The sequence below is a fragment of the Monodelphis domestica genome, chromosome 7 (assembly GCF_027887165.1).
Source record: "Monodelphis domestica isolate mMonDom1 chromosome 7, mMonDom1.pri, whole genome shotgun sequence".
In the NCBI taxonomy this organism is placed as follows: Eukaryota; Metazoa; Chordata; class Mammalia; order Didelphimorphia; family Didelphidae; genus Monodelphis; species Monodelphis domestica.
In genome coordinates this window covers 87,161,868-87,179,522 of record NC_077233.1, presented here as the reverse complement: position 1 = coordinate 87,179,522, position 17,655 = coordinate 87,161,868, and positions in this window count along the sequence as shown.

The window sequence follows — 17,655 nt, the reverse complement described above, 5'->3', positions numbered from 1 at the left end:
GCTGGAATTCCTCCACACTCTCTTGGCACTGGAAAAAGTAAACTGGAAAGGAAGTGACTTTGGGTAGACAAAGGAAGAGGAGTTGGATGCCCACTAGCCCTTGGGGAAATATTGTGTAACAACTCAACAACTTCCCCCCACGATCCCATCTCATCATCATCTTTCTTCTGCCAGGATGGGCCCTGCAGAAGCTTGCTCTGGCTTCACCCTTAGCTAACCTTGGATCCACTGGGTGCCCCGTGGGAAAAATTGTCCCTGGCTCTGATGGAGAAGGCTTTCCCTGGAACTGGTCTGAGGTGTGAGTTTGGGGGTTTTTTGGCCTATTTTGGCTTAGAGCTGGATTTTGAAGGAGGTTGAGCCAATGTTTCTCCCTTTGTGGGTCTCAGTTTCCTCCTTTATTCAAATGAGAGGGTTGTTTCAATGGTGTCTAAGGACCTTTCCAGCTCTGACATTCCATAAATATTTTATTATGTAGACCACATGAATTGAGAAATACTTTGGAATTTCCCACATGCACACCCAGATACACACACACTCATACACACACACACACACACACACACACACACACACACCCCACTCTGGTTGTATTTGTACATCTGTTCCACCCCCTTCTCACTCTTATCTTCCTGTATTACATTCCTTTTCTGAGCCTTGGGGAAAAAAGGAGGAAGGCTTTGTCTCCGGACAACATTATTAATGGATTAAACTTTTACCCCTTCTAGATGTTGGCATAATATCAAGATATTAACAAGATCTGAATTAAGCAGATTTTGAGTAGTTCTGGTGTGGATGGTGTACATTAAAAACATAGGTATAGGGGGCAGCTAGGTGGCTCAGTGGATTGAGAGTCTAGATACAGAAGGTCCTGGGATCAAATCTGGCCTCAGAAACTTCTTAACAGTGTGATCCTGGGCAAATCACTTGACCCCCATAGCTTAGCCCTTACCTTTCTGTCTTAGAGTTGTTACTAAGTCAGAAAATAAGGATTTAAAGAAAAAGAAACAGATATAATAAACTTCTCAGGGAGAAGAGGTAGGAGAGAAAGAGAATTTGGAATTCTTTTTTTATATTAAAAAATGTCATGTGTAATTGAGAAATATTTAATGAAATAAGATATGGGGGGGTGTAATTTTTCAAATGAGGCAATGGACAGTGGAAAGAATCCTGAAATGGAAACTGGGAGATACTACTAACTTTCTATATGACCTCAGGAAAGTCCCTTTACCTCTCTGATTTCTGTTTCTCTCTTTGTCAAATGAAAATAAATCTTGTCCTGGTAACTTCACAAGATGGTTAATAAAGTTTTAAGCAATGGGAAAATGTAGACTGTTTTCATATGATGATTAGAAAACTAAAGTGGCAAGTCCCAGGGGATGGAGAGATGGTCTGGGAGTAAGGAAGATCTAGATTCAAGCCCTGCTTTTGATACATTCTGGCTATGTGACTGGGAAAATCACCTGACTTCTCATATCCCCCATTAATTGCAAAAAGGCAGAAAAGTACCAATCAATCTTCTTTAGCAGAAGTTCCTTCCAGGAGCCTCTTAGATAAATAAAATATTCTCCCTCCCTATAGAGAGAAGTTACTTGAGGACAGAAACTGTTTTTTCTTTCTTTGTATTCTTAGTGTCTAAGCCCAATGCCTGGCTTGTTACTAGAGTAGGTGCTCAAAAAATGTTTGTTGATGGATTGATTTGTGAATCAGACTCTGCTTCCTTCTCTATACCCTTATCAGAGAGAGAGGGATAGAAAGAAAAGTAGACAGAGACAGTTTCAATCCTCCTCTCCTCTTTATAGAGGAAATCTCATTCCAAGCCATTCCATGGGATGTTAGGGGATTTCCCAAAAATAACTTGGGAGAGGCATGAGTCAACAATCATGATCCCTTTTGGAGTAGGACCCCAGGATCAGCCCCACTCCTTGTTTTCCTAGAGGCTGATGGGTCCAGAGCCACAGGTTAGGCCACATCAATTTGGATAGAGCAAGTAAATAACAGGCATTGGAGTCAAAAGGACCTAGGTTAGATGCTTGCCTCCCCTGTATTATGACTGGGCAACATTGGAAAGGTTACCTAACCTCTCCGTAACAGAGACAGTCATCCAGGCCTCTAAGTCCCAAGCAGGTTGCTTTTAGACATCTCTAATACACACTGGGAGTTCCCCACACAGATGAAATTGCAAATCTGAGAATCCTTCCATGTTAAAAAATAAATAAATGAATGAATAGACAAATAAATAAATAAATGAAATGAATATGTAAAGAGATAAATAAATGAAAAAATAAATGAATGAATGAATAATTTCCCTCCCAGCTCCCACCTTCAATAAGGAACTGTGCCTCTAAGAGTTAAATTGTTCTTTGGTTTATCAGTTGGTCCCATTAAGTCAGGCCCTTTGGCAAGTAGAAGCAGTTAGTGTTTCACAAGTCTGATATTTCATACCAGGAAGTCAGTCTCTTCAAAACTTTTCCCCTGTAATAGAGGGGAATTTTGCAGACCGGCCCTTAATAAATGTTTAATGAACTGAACTGAGTTTGAGAAACATTTCTTAATCACCCACTTTATAGATACAAGGTAGTAGTCTGGGAAAAGAAGTGATCCATCTCAGCCTTCAGGGAACTGCCTCCCAACACATGCAAAGCTATATAAAGCAAGGTCATTTGAAGAGGAAGATATCTCTAGAAGTACTCTGCAAACCGTAAATGCTAGCTATTATCATCATTGTTAATGAAGGGAACCAAGGAAAGTTTGGTCAAGAGGGAATCCCTGAGCTGAACTTTGAAGGAAAGATTCAAAGAGAGATGGGGGGATTCATTCCCAATGGCTCGAGCCAAGAGATGGAATATGAAGTTTCAGGTAGTTTATTTAGTTTGTTGGTTTTCTCCAACTTCCTTCTGGGAATTACTCAGGTGAGCTAAACTTGGGCCGTTGGGCCTCCGGCTGTTGTTTCTGCTTTGTGTTTCTTTCATGAACAGAGTTGATTGAATGGTGAATCTGAGATGAACATTTTCCACCTTTGGTGGCAGCCTTTGAGAATTCCAGAGGTTGGCGTCCCTCATTCGGAGATGAGAGGCAGCAGAAATAATGTCCACACTGGGGAAGATAACCACCCTCTGGAAGATGAACCCACCACCCAGTCTCTCCTGCTAGAAGATGAGAACCAAGAGGGAATTGTTTAGAAAGTGCAAAATGGAAGCAAAATATGAAATGTTCATTGAAAAGTTCAGCCAACTGCTTCATATTCTGATGTTTACATCTCAATTTAAGTTTCAACTGGGAGAGTGTAATCGTAGTTATAAAGTCCTGTTGTTTCTTTACGTTTTTCTTCAAATGTGTCCTTATGGTTCTTCAATATGTTCAGACTTTCTTTTGTGTGAAGGAAATAAATAGATGTTCATACCAAGAGGGAAAAAATTTGAAATAAGATTGGAAAGATTAGACTAGAGCCAGATTGTAGAGAATTTAAATATCAGGCTAAAGCATTTTAAGCTTTGAAGACCCCTAAATATCATGTATAAATCTTATCCCAGAAGGAAGGAGCCAGGAAAGATTTTTTGAGCTGGAGAGTAACATGGTAAGAGACCTGTGATTATTTTGGCAGATACATGAAGGATGAGTTGGAGAGGGAAAACACTGAAAGAAGAGAGACAGATTAGGAGATTATTAAAATAGGAGGTCAGCTAGGTGGCTCAGTGTGTTGAGTCGGGCCTTGCAATGAGAGGTTCTGGGTTCAAATTCCACCTCAGATAGTTCCTAGCTATGTGACCCAGAGCAGGTCACTTAATCGCCATTGTCTTGCCCCTTCTGTCTTGGGACCAATTGATTCTAAGACAGAGCATAAAGGTTTACAAAAATAAAAGGAATTATTTAATTAAAATAAATTTATTAAATTATTAAAATAGACAAGGTGAGCACTTTCAACTTTGAAGCATACCCAGGTATTCTGTGATTATTTTGCACCTGCTTGCCTTGTGGCAAAGAGAGGCCTTTTGGTTGACTGCAGACCTAGTACCAGATGTGCATACATCTCTTTTTCCTGGTTGTGATGGAGGAAATAACTCCAGATGAGAAGGGGCACAGCACCAAGCAACCATGAATATGTGTCCTTCCATCTATTTTTTGACCCTCTGCATGTGCTCTTTCCTTCTCCTAAGGAGGAGGAGTAGAGGCAGGTCTGACCTCATGAGCTTTGAAAAATCAGAAGAGGGAATCTCCAGAGGTCCAGGAACTGGTATAGAGTTTGTCAGCAACCAAGGCCAGCAGAGGTCCCGTGGGATCTAGCCTAGCAGTGGCCAACCTATTTTCTTCAGTCAAAGACTGACTTCCTCCAAATGGCTATGGGAAGAGAGCTTGGTGGAGGCAGATGTTTTGCAACAATAGTTTTACGTTTTCCCGCCCATTCTCATTAGGAATTGACGTGGTGGCAGGTAATAAGTTCCTGATGGAGAAAATGCTTTGGAACGTCTGTTCTTGCTATAACTTCTCATTAAATATCCCTTTGTAAGAGCTAATTCATGTTAACTGGTTAAATCGATAGGGGGACACTTATCCATGGGTCAATGGGGAGATTTCAACTCTAGCTGGTGAGGCTCCAGTTGATAGGTAGAAGATGCTGCCAGACCCTGAGGAGTCTCCCGAGAATCCTGAAGGGGAGGTGTAGCCAGCCATGAGAATTTAGGGGCCAAACTTGCCCGTGGAAGTGGAAGTTGAGATAAGGACTCTTGGAGTTTAGATTGGCTACAGAGATAATTAGTCTACATTGAGATGTTGTTGAGATGGTCAAGTAGAGATACCCAATATGGAACAACTGAGCCAAGACGAGTTTAATAGACTTTAATAGAATCAAGTTGAATTCAACAGGACTTAAGTAAAACCACACACACCAATGACAACAGCAACTGCGGAAAAGCAAAGTTCAAAGTTTAAAAAGAAAAGTAATAACTTTGGACCCTGATGATGGGAAAATTACTTAATCTGCTAAAGATAAAATGAGGGGATTGGACTAGCTGATCTCTAAAAGTCCTTTCTTCTTTTAATATTCTATAGATCCATGTTCACTGTTTTTCCTTAAGAATGATATTAGCCAAAATAGAGAAGGAGAGGGCAGCTAGGTGGCACAGTGGATAGGCTTGAAGTCAGGAAGATTCATCTCCCTGAGTTCAAACCTAGTCTTAGACACTAACAAGCAGGGTGAGTCACCTGTTTGCCTCATTTTCCTCATCTGTAAAATGAGCTGGAGGAAGAAATGGCAAACCACTCCAGTATTTTTGCCAAGAAAATCTTAGATGGGGTCAGAAAGAGTCAAACATGACTGAAATGACTGAACAACAATGAGAGAAATGGAGATAGTAGTAACCTTGGCTCTACTACTTCCTACTTGAGTGACCTTGGGCAAGTCTAGTCCCTTTTCTGGGTCTTAATTCTCCCCTCTTTAAAACAAAAGAGCTAGGTTCTGTAATTGATTAAGTCCCTTTCAATTGACATTCTAAGGATTCTGTAACTCTTTCTACTAGAGTGGAGAGGCTTGAAGAGTAGCCAATTGACCAATAAGCCTCTCCTGTCCCCTTCCTGATCCCACCACCCTCCCCTTGGTGCCTGCTTTATGCTCTCTGATGCTATCTCAAAGAGAGAAGAGAAATAGACCCATGCCTTATTTGGTGGGGGCACCTCACTATTTGGCACTGTCTTCTTTATTCTTAGGTTCTTTCTGCCTTTTATAGATACACTGGACTTTCCTAACCTTCCTCTGGGTTCTTCCCCATCACCATCCTCAGCCAGGTGAAGCTGGATAAATGCCTGTGGATATTCTCATCTCACATTTCAAGGGAAACTCTTCATCCTTGAAGTTTGCATCATGGGAGTTGGCTGAACCTGCTTCCCAGGCTATGCCCAAGTCCCTAAATCCCAAGAAAGCTGGCCAACAGGTTGGGGAGTGGGCTGAGCATGAAGCCAGAGCCTGGGGATATGCGGAGAGCTCTCTAGGATCATTTCAAATTCTGCTGGGCATCCGTGAGGTATGTGGCAAGCCCAGCGTGCGGAACATAGCCCATATTAACCCTGCTGGAGCTTTGGAGCTAAGGGAGAATGTGATGGACTCCCCTGTGCTAGCATCTTCCCTCTTAGATTAAGTCCCACTTATTCTATTTTTGTCATTTTTTTGTAATGCCAGCACTAAAGAAATCCCGAGTCCATTCCTCCACCAACAAAGACCCCCCAGAAAGCACTTACTGTCTTTTCTCTCCTTTATATAATATAAAAGAAATATATTTGTATAATGTAATATATTATAAACATAATACAAAACAAGATATAATTCATATAATATAAAATATATAAATATATTTATCCATTATATCAATTAAATTTCTATATAAATATATTGTAATATAACATATTATACTATGTTATATAAAATATACATTTTTATATAATATAAAAGATAAATATGTTTAAATAAATATATGTTTATATAATATATCATATATAAATATAATATATAACTCATATAATATAAAATATAACTATATTTATATATTATATATAAATTAAATTTTTATATAAATATATTGTACTACAACATATTATGTACTATATTATATAAAATACTATGTATTTTATATAATATAAAAGATAAATACATTTAAATAAATATATATGTCATATATCATATATAAACACAATATATCATTCATATAAATACATTTTATTATATATAAATTAATTTTTATGTAAACATATTGTAATATGATATAATAATATATTATGTAGAAATATATAATTTATATCATATAAAAGATATGAATACATTTAAATAGATAAAAAGATATAAAGGTGGAGGGGGGGTAACTAGCAATAAGTGACAGGACTGGGGGGGGGGGAGTGACATCCAGAGGACATCCAAGTGGAGGCTGCTTTTCCCTTGAACCTCACAGAATACATTACCCACCTCCAATCCCCATCACCAAGGGATATGACCCTGAGAAGTACTGACGCAGACCAGCCCGCGCAGTGGGGTCTGGAGAGGCCAAAGTGAATGCGCATTATCTCCAGAAATGAATGTCTGGCCTTGCCAGGGGCCCTCGCAGTTCTCTCTCCCCCGGAAGATTGCCTTCCTCTTTTCCTCCGCACAGCCTCCAATGCCCTCCTCTCCCTGCCTCCCTCCAGGACTAGTTGCTAAGGGAAAATTGCTGGCAGCTAGGTTGATCAGTTAGAATTGGTGCTTTTCTCTATCAGAAGCCATAGAAAAAGCCAAATCTGCTTAAGGACATGCCTTAGGAGTTAGGCTCAAATTGTAGGCTCTAAACTATTTGAGAAGTTGATGAAAATGGGAAAACAGAGCTGTATCCCTAAATGCATAATGTGGCAAGCAAAGAATGTGGCCAGTACAAGAGACCTAGATATTAACCTGAGGCATTACCTTAGGTAAGTCACTTCCCCTCCTGTTAAATAGGGGAGGGGTGGACCAGCTAATAACTGACACTCATTTAGGGCTTTTCAAGAGGCAGAGGGTTCCATGTCATTGGACTGGGGTAAGGGAGGGATTGTGGGGGAACGAGTCAGGTCAGGAAATCCGTGGATGGAGAGAAATCCAGGGATGAAGGCAGGTGATTTGAAGAATCATTCATTCGGGTCTCAGCTTCAGCTTGGACCCTAGGAAGTGTGGCCTGGGGACCCCCAGAAGCCTACCTACAAAGAGGCAGAAGGCAGTCTCTTCTGGGGCCCTGAATGGATAAAAGGGACTGCAGAGAAGAGAGGAGGAGGTAAAATGGAAAAGACTTGCCAATTGATTAGATATGGTCATCCTTCCTTAGGGTATTTCTCTGGATGCTACTTTGGGTTTCTTTTATAAGTTTTCTTTTCTTAGCATTATTTTTTAAATTTTATTTTGAGTTCCAAATTCTCTGACTGTTACTTTGAACTCTTGCTTAAATTTTATATTACCATTTAATCTTCCCGGGGTTTGTCTCCTTTTGAACTTAACCATCACATTACTCCCATCCCTACAATCTAAATTGACCAAACTCAGTGTTCTGTCCCCCATCTCTGAGCCTTCTAGCAGTTCATCCCCCATGCCTGGAGCTCATTCTCTCCTAACTTCTGCTTCTTGAAATCCTTTGCTTTCCTCAAGTCACAGTTTAGGTGCTACTTTCTAGAATAAATATTTCCCGGGACAACATAATGCCTCAAAAAGATTGATGGATCTGTGTGTCAGAGGACTGATCTGAATCTCCCTAATTAGTAATATCTGCAATTAGTACATACTGTGCTAGCTATAGATAACCTCCAGCATCAGAGAGATCCCAAAGTCTTCTCAGGAAGACAGGATAACAACTGATAAAAAAAATAGTAAAGAAAAATAGAAAATGAATGATTAAAAAACTGTGGTATGTGAATCTAATGGAATACTGTTGGCTAGGTGGCTCAGTAAATAAGAGAGCCAGGCCTGGAGATGGGAGGTCCTGGGTTCAAATATGACCTTAGATATTTCCTAGCTGTGTGACCCTGAGCAAGTCACTTAACCTCCATTGCCTAGCCCTTACTGCTCTTCTGCCTTGATACCAATACACAGTATTGAGTCTAAGATGGAAAGCAAGGGTTTTTAAAAAATAAACAAAGAGAAGGTAAATTCCTTGAGGACAGGGACTATCTTTCTTTCTGTTTGTATTTGTATTCCCTGCCCTTTGCACAATGCCTTGGATATAGTAAGAGCTTAAAAAAATACTTGGTGTGTCTTGATAATTCCCCACTCTTCTCTGTGAAAGGCTAAATCCAGGAATACTGAATTCTCTCTGTTGTTTTCACAGGTCAGTCAGTATGATTCCCTTCTTCTGGGGCCCTATGGTTCCAACACTAGGAAGTCCCTGACCTCTCCAAGCCTGCCCTTCCTAGTGCCGATGGATTCTGTTAAGTTGTTTAGGTCACAAGTCAACATTATTGTCATATCATAGACTTGGATCTTAGAGATCAGCTGGTCCAGCCCCTCATTTTGCAGATGAGGTAACCGCTTCTTCATGGTCATTACAATTATTTGTTCTTCATTTTCTTTCTTCTTAAAATTTATTTATTTATTAAGAACAGGGGTCCCCAAATTATGGCCCACAGGCCACATGCGGCCCCCTGAGGCCATTTATCCAGCCCCCACCACACTTCCGGAAGGGGCACCTCTTTCACTGGTGGTCAGTGAGAGGAGCCCAGGATACGTCCACATCCTGTGCTTCTGGAGTACTGTATATGGTGGCACCACAAAGCTCAGTGTCACTCACATACTGTACTACTTCCAGTGACATAATCCTTTGTGTGGCGCCTTGTTCTGAGAGTAACTGAACAAGAACGAGGCGCCGCACAAAGGATTTTGTGGCTGCACAATGGAAGACTCAGCTTGATAAGCAGCAATCTGGGGGAGGAGATTCTGCACTGTTTCTAATGGTGGTGGTGATGGGCCTGTGCAAGGTGTGACAGGCCCATCCCAGACAGCGCTGCAGTCTCCGCTATCCCAGACAGCGTATACAGATTTGTTCATAGTTTTTTTTTTTTAATCTGGCCCTCCAGCAGTCTGAGCAGTGTAAAAAGTTTGGGGAACCCTGATTTAAAATATTTTTCCATGGTTACATGATTCATAATCTTTCCCACCATGGCTATATTTTTGTGCAAGTATTTTTCCATATTATCTCTTTGGGGTACAAACCCAGCAGTGCTATGGCTGGATCAAAAGGTACACAGACTTTTAGTGCCCTTTGGGCACAATTCCAAATTGCCCTCCAGGATGGTTGAATCGATTCACAACTCCATCAGCAATGCATCAATGTCCAGATTTTGCCACATTCCCGCCAACATTTATCATTTTCCTTTGCTACCATATTGGTCAATCTGGTAGGTGTAATTTGGTACCTCAGAGATGTTTTTATTTGCATTTCTCTAATCAAGAGGGATTTAGAATACTTTTTCATATGCTTATTGATAGTTTTGATTTCTTCATCTGAAAACTGCTATTAGTATCCCTTGACCATTTGTTGATTGGAGAATAGCTTGATTTTTTTGTAAATTTGACTTAGTTCCTTATATATTTGGGAAATTAAACCTTTATCAGCGAGTTTTGTTATAAAATTTTCCCAGTTTGTTGCTTTCCATCTAATTTTGTTTGCATTGGTTTTGTTTGTACAAAACCTTTTTAATTTGATATAATAAAAATCATTAATTTTACATTTTGTAATGTTCTCTATCTCTTACTTGATCTTAAATTTCTTCCTTTCCCACAGATCTGACAGGTATACTATTCTATGTTCACTTTATGATTTCATTCTTCATTTATTCATTTTGAACTTATCTTGGTATAGAGTATGAGATTTTGATCTAAACCTGATTTTTCCCGTACTGTTTTCTAATTTTCCCAGCAGTTTTTGTTAAAAAATGAGTTCTTATCCCAAAAGCTGGGATCTTTGGGTGTTCTTCATTTTCAGAGAGGCCCAGTAAGGTGATATCTTGACTTGCTTTTGAAGTGGAATTAAATGAGGCAGAGATAGACAAAGACATTGATCTTAGTTCTCTCTTCCAGAGTCATCAATAGCCAATGATGATCTGATATGTAGTGGATGACTTTGGCATCTTCCATGTCTGACCAAGCTCTAAATACACCATTGCATACTTCAGCCACCTTCATGACCATTGGAACAAAAAGTTCTTAAGTGCCCATTCCCCTGGAGGAAGTCTTTACATACTTGAGATATCTTCTTAACTTGTCTATAGCTTACCCTCAACCTGATTTAGTCCATCAGAGTGTGGCCACTGCTCATATTATAGCTTCTTGGAGCCACAGGTGAGAGCTGGGTGAAAAGGTAGACACCAAAGGTGGATGAACAGCCTCAGGAAGCCTTCCCACCAGAGGTGCTAATCTACACTAAGTGCAAGAACCAGAATTTCAAATCCAGAAATCTTTCCAATTCTAATTCCAATTCATTAAACTGTCTCTGATCTCCATCCAAGCTCAGTTCACTCTGATCCTAATCTCTGGAAGATCTAAGTTAGCTCTCCAACATAAGCCTGAGTCAAAGAATGAGAGAGACTCAGTTTAGCACTAATGCAGACCCAATGAATCATCTCTCATTCATCCATCATGAAGTACCAAAGAGTACATGGAGAACTCAGGCCAAGTGTACTCCCCACACCCCATTAAGGAGACTGTTCATGGAAACACCTGCCCTTTCCATAAGGTATCATCTTCTCTATATATAGTGGTAGTCTATCATCTACTAAAACAGAACTAAGCCCCCTCCTTTGGTGTCTTTAATCCTGAATAGGTTCCCCAACAACAACAAAATCAAGAAACTCACAGAGTTCTGAAGAGGACATTACTACAAAAAAGAACATTTTGTTTCATGACTATGGACAAGTCTCAGCTTGTTTAAGCTTCACTTTTCCCATATACAAAGTGGGAATGATAATGCTTTCAATACTTATGGGATTGTTATAAGAAAAGTACAGTGGAAGCCCTGGGGAGAGCTCAGTGGACAGAGACCCAGGCCCAGAGATGGGAGGTCCTGGGATCAAATCTTCTTTCAGATACTTCCTAGGAAGGAAGGAAGGAAGGGAGGAAGGAAGGAAGGGAGGGAGGAAGGGAGGGAGGGAGGGAGGGAGGGAGGGAGGAAGGGAGGAAGGGAGGGAGGATGAATGCATTGCAAGCCTAAAAATATCACAGAAATATTGGTTATTTTTGTTACAAACTATTTAAAGTATTTCAGCAAACTATAAATAACCAAAGTTTATGATTTAAGGCATGATTGTTTCTCATTATTGTTTATGTATTTGAATGGAAGTTTGTTTGATTTAGACTTTTTTCCCCCATGGTTGCTAAGTTTAGAACATCTAAAAAAAAAGAGCTTGGGAACCTCTTCTACTATGAGAATGTATATTTCACAATGACGTCATTTTGCTTCTGGTATTGTCAAAATAAGGGGACTGGATAATGAAGAGTCAATGTGATCTATTGTCTAGATTTAGAGTTGGGAAGACCTTACACCTGACTCTTCCCCCTCACCCACTGTGTGCTCTGGGCTCTAGATACAATGGTTCCTAGATATTTTTCTCATTAGACACCCTCTTTTTTTAACCCTTGCCTTCTGTCTTGGAATCAACACATAGTATTGATTGCAAGACATAAGAGGGGTAAGGGCTAGGCAACAGAGGTTAAGTGACTTGCCCAGGGTCACACAGCTAGGAAGTGTCTGAGGCCAGATTTGAACATAGGTCCTCCTGACTCCAAGGCTGGGTCTCTATCCACTGAACCACCTAGCTGCCCCTCTAGACATCCTTCTTCCCATTCCTGACTTTTTCTCTGCCCATTCCCCCATGCCTGGAATGTTCTCCCTCCTTATCTCCACCTCCTGACTTTCCTCTAGTTCCAACAAAAATCTTCTGAGAAGCCTTCCCTCATCACCTTTAATCCTGGTGCTTTTTCTGTAGAGTATTTCCCTTTTACCCTGTATATGTCTTATTTGTTTTAAGTCATTTGTGGTTTATCTCCTTCCTTTGTGTCCTCCATGCTTTGGCACTTCATAAATGCTTGTGGACCTCCCTTAAGTTCCCAACTTCTGACACTTATTAGCTGTATGACCCTGGGCAAGTCACTTAACCCTCCTTGCCTCAGGTTCCTCATTTGTAAAATGAGCTGGAGAAGAAAATGGCAAACATCTCCAGGATCTCTGCCAAGAAAACTCCAAACTTGGTCATAAAGAATTGGACATGATAAATAATAAATCATTTATATAGCCCTTTAAGGTTTGCAAATCAATTAACATAGACCAGTCAGTCAATTAGCATTTATTTATTTATAAACTTACAACAAATCTGCGAAATACCTGCTATTATTAATCTCCATGGGATTTGCCCACCGAGATTTATCTTGAGTAGACTCTGAGTTTTGGAGCCATCCCCAAACCACCCCCCCAGCCCTATTATAAATTAGTATATTGACTTTCGAGGTCCTGTCAGCCTCCTGTAAGTGAGAGAGGGCTTCACAGAAAAGGGAAGACTTGAGCTGGATGCTGTAGGATATATTCTAGAATCATAGACTATCCGAGCTAGAAGAAGGGTCTTTTAAGAGCTTTTTTTGGAAGGGGAACAGCTGGGTGGCTCAGTAGATTGAGAGCCAGGTCTAGAGACAAGAGGTCCTAGCTGTGGGATTGCCCAGCCCTTACCTCTCTTCTGCCTTGGAACCAATACACAGTATTGATTCTAAGAAAGAAGGTCAGGGTTAAAAAAATAAAAGTAAAAAGGAGCTTTGTTGGGAGGAGAAGAAAGAAGGGACAAGTAGGCTTCTTGCTCAGTCAGGATGAGGCAATGTTAACAGACACACACACTACTCAACATCTTTTTTTAACAGAAGAGGAAACTGTCTCTCCAAAGAGAGGAAGGGACACACCAGACACCCCAAGGGTAGTATGGAGCAGGGCCAAGATCTATAATGAAACTCAGCTCCAGACAGCTGCGGTGGGCAAGCTTTGCTTCTAACCAGTTGGACTGCGGTGTCTCCTCCTCCTGCCCACTTTTTATAAACCAGTATCGGTAGTGTCGCCCTTGGAGCTGTGAGCCCTCAGACTCAGGCTCAGGCTCAGATTCTGACTCCAGATCTGAGGAGGTGGCCAAGCCGTAACCTCAAGTTGGATGAGTCCAAGTGTTGATCTCATGAGTTCAAACGGGCAGCATCTCCTGAACCACTTGGTTGTGCTAGGGGCAGATGCAGGAGGCTGTAGAAGTACCTATGCATGAAGTCTGGAGGAGGTTTGGGATTGTCATAGAGTGATAGTGCAATCAAGGTAAAATGCAAGATGCCTGTGCGGCAATCTTTCGGAAAAACACTGATTAGAATCAGCCTTGCCACAGATGACACGCTGTTTTTGGTTTTAGTCATGTCCAACTGTCCAGATGGCTTCTTTGAGATGTTCTTGGCAAAGATAATGGAGTGGTTTGCCATTTCTTTCTCCAGTTCTCTTTATAATTGATGAAACTGAGGCTGAGTCAAGTGACTTGTTCAGGGTCACACCGCTTTTAAATATCTGAAGCCAGATTAAAACCTATGAATAGGAATCTTCTTGATTCCAAGCCTAGTGCACTATCCAGTGTACCACCTAACTGCCCCAACAGATTATGTTTATTTTTTAGTTATTATCAAATGTTACTCTCTTAATACATTTAAATTTTTTTTATTTACTTATTTAGAATATTTTTTCCATGGTTACAAGATTCATTTTGGTATTTAAGTGGCAGTAATGCCTCCCACGGTCTCTCTTCTTGCATGATGCAGGAAGCTAAGCACAGGGTCATAGACCTTCCTCCCCCACATTTAATCCTTAAGTGGGGGTGTATACATTCCTGTTTGCTAGAATTCTAAAGACTAAGCAGGGTGGAGTAAAACTAAAATTCACATTTCCCTCCTCTCTTCCCAACCCCCTCCCAGAGATGACAAGCAATTCCACTGGATTATACATGTGTCATTGTTCAAAACCTATTTCCATATTATTCATATTTGTAATAGAATGTTCTTCTAAAGCCAAAACCCCAGTCATATATCCATTGAATCATATAATTGATTGATCATATGTAAAAAAATTTTTCTATTTAAAATTTAATTTTTAAAAATACAAATTTAGCCTTTCTTGTCTATGTAGAAATAAATAACCTGGGGTTCTCGGGGAGGAATAATATCTTTGGTATGGAGGGCTTGTCATGCCCTCCTAGGGCAGCTCTCCAGCCTCTGACCCCCACCTGACACCCAGCTCTCACTTGTAGCTCCTAGTACCTGCTAGCATGCAGCAGCGGCCACACCCCGGGCAAAGGCTTCGACAGGCCGGCCAAACCTTGTGAGGGTAGCCATCAGGTCATCGACCCCTGGTGAACCAGGGCTTTGCTCACCCAGCACATGAAGACTGCTTCGGCTGAACAGATGGAAAAAACCAATAAGAAGGTTCAACGGCTGAGAGGGCGACGCAGCAAAGCACTGTGGAGTGCTCAGGGCGTGTTGGAGCACAAAAGACAACATGGCCATCCAATGCAACTGAGGAAGTCTCCAGGTGTAACGACATTTCGTGCCACTGGACCCAGGCTTCCAACGCCGAGAGAGTGGGACTGTCTCTGTGCATCGACTTTTCCACTTAAATCTTCATGCACAAGTGTCTTTGTGCAAAAAACACACAAAGACAATAGCCATCCTCGGTTACCGAGAGACGACTACTACTACTACTACTACTACTACTACTACTACTACTACTACTACTACTACTACTACTACTACCTACACCCACTTCAATTGAGTACCATCATTATTTTCCCTTTTGGAAAACCTCTAGACTTATGAAGCATAATCAATGAGAAAAAGGGACTCCCACTTATTCGAGGCAGACTCCTCAGTGCTGAGCCCAATTAGCTGGTCAGTTTTCTCAAAAATGGGATGGGGGAAAGCACAAACCTAGGCACAGGCTTACAAATATGTAGGTTCTAGGCTCACTTTCCTAGTGAGAAAGAAAGAAGGAAAGAAGGAAAGAAGGAGAGAGTGAGAAAGAAAGAAAGAAAATAAAGGTTATGGCTGCTCCTTTCCCATCTCCTTTTTCCTCTGTTGGGCTTCGGTTTTCTAGTAATGATGACAGTTCTCCCTTTTCTGGTTTGAAGAATAGTCTCTGTGGTTGAGAAAACAGAAACAAAATAATTTGGTGTTCTGTACAACTTCTGCTTTCTTCCTGTCTGTTATTATTGCCCCATCTCTCCCAGAACAGCCCATCTATCCCTTACTTCTTCCACTTCTTGCCTGCAGCACATCTTTTAAAAAGTCCTTCCCTTTTCCTTTAACTTTGGCAAGTCTTGACTTATCTTAGATTTTTTGCTTTTGTGACACCATTCTTACTGGACCAGCTCTCTCTTCTGTCATTATTGAGTGCCCTTCTTTCCAACTTTTTTTTTTAATCACATCCTTTGAAATCTTGAACTCTATAGATATGATTACATTTGCCTCTTTAAACATTAGAATCATCTAAATTACATCATCAGGATTTCATTTAAGAAACTCTCATTCTAACCAAGATATCTTAGCATCATGTAATTATAAAGAATGACAGAAGTGAAAAGGACCTTGTAATTGTTGTTCATTGTTTTTCATTTATGTCCAACTCTTCATGACCCCATAAGTAGTTTCTTGGCAAAAGATACTAAAATGGCTTGCCATTTCCTTACTTCTCCAGCTCATTTTACAGATGAGAAAACTGAGGCAAACAGGATTTAAATGACTGGCCCAGGGTCACACAGCTAGCAAGTGTCTGAGGCCAGATTTGATCTCAGAAAGATGAGTCTTTTTGACCTTAGTTCTGGCACTCTATCCACTATGCCACCTAACTGCCCTGGATTTTATAACATGGAACATAAAATGTTAGAACTGGAAGGAACCTTAGAATATAGATTGTGAGATCAGGAAGGGACCTTAGATATCATCCCTTATCTTACATATGGGGAACGGGAAGTCCATCCTTGCTCAAGGATACACAGTGATTCAGGGACAGAGCTATAACTAGAACCTAGTTCTCTTGATTTCAAGTTCAGAAATTTTCCATGCAATACTTCCGATTACAATGTACCCCTGCCTTCTCATATCTTCCTATAAATCTCCCCAAGGGACTTTTCTCAAGGTCTCTTGACTACCTTCTTTTGTTTTCTTTAGTTGAATTTTATTTTTTTCAATTACATGTGGAAATAATTTTTGACAATTATTTTATGACATTTTGTAATTCAAATTTTCTCCTTCCCTCTGCTCCCAAGGCAGTAAATAGTCTGATATAGGTCATACCAGTGCTTTCATGCAATACATATTTCCATATTTCTAATGTCTTGACTGAGGACAAATATTACATTTACAATTTAAAAACTCATGGAGGAAATAAAGTGTGCTTTGATTTCACTCCTTTTCAAATAACAACACTCATTTTTATGGTGTTCCATAAAACTGTAAAGTACATCATGCAATTATTATTATTCCCATTTTACAAAAGAGGAAAGTCTGGTTCAGATAGGCAGTGAGTTTTCCAAGGCAAATCAGCAGCCAGCTAAGTGCCATTGTTTAACCTTGGATTGAAGTGTCCCAATTTCCATTCTACTTTCTCTAAAATATTTTAGATATAGCTGTTGCTTAAATGTATTCTTATTAATTGTTGAAGGTTAAAAGTCAACTGGAGCAGGTAGGTAGCTCTGTGGATTGAGAGCCAGGTCTAGAAACTGGAGGTCCTAGGCTTAAGTGTGGCCTCAGATACTTCCTAGCTGTGTGACCCCCAGCAAGTCATTTTACTCCCATTGCCTAGCCCTTACTGCTCTTAGACTCAATCTGAGGCAGAAGAAAGGTAAAGGCTAGGTAATGGGGGTTCGAAGTTAGGAAGTGTGTGAGGTTAGATTTGAACCCAGGACCTCCCATCTCCAGGCCTGCCTCTCTAGTTGACTCCCCCATTAGACTATGAGCTCCTTGGGGGCAGAGACCATCTCTTGCCTCTGTTAGCACAGTGCCTGGCTCCCAGAACTCTTAATAAATGTTTATTACACTCCTTGATTAGATACATCTGTCTCTGCCAACACCTCTTCTATTTTACTAGTTCATTTCTCTGAGCCTTCATTTCCTATTTGCAAAATTCA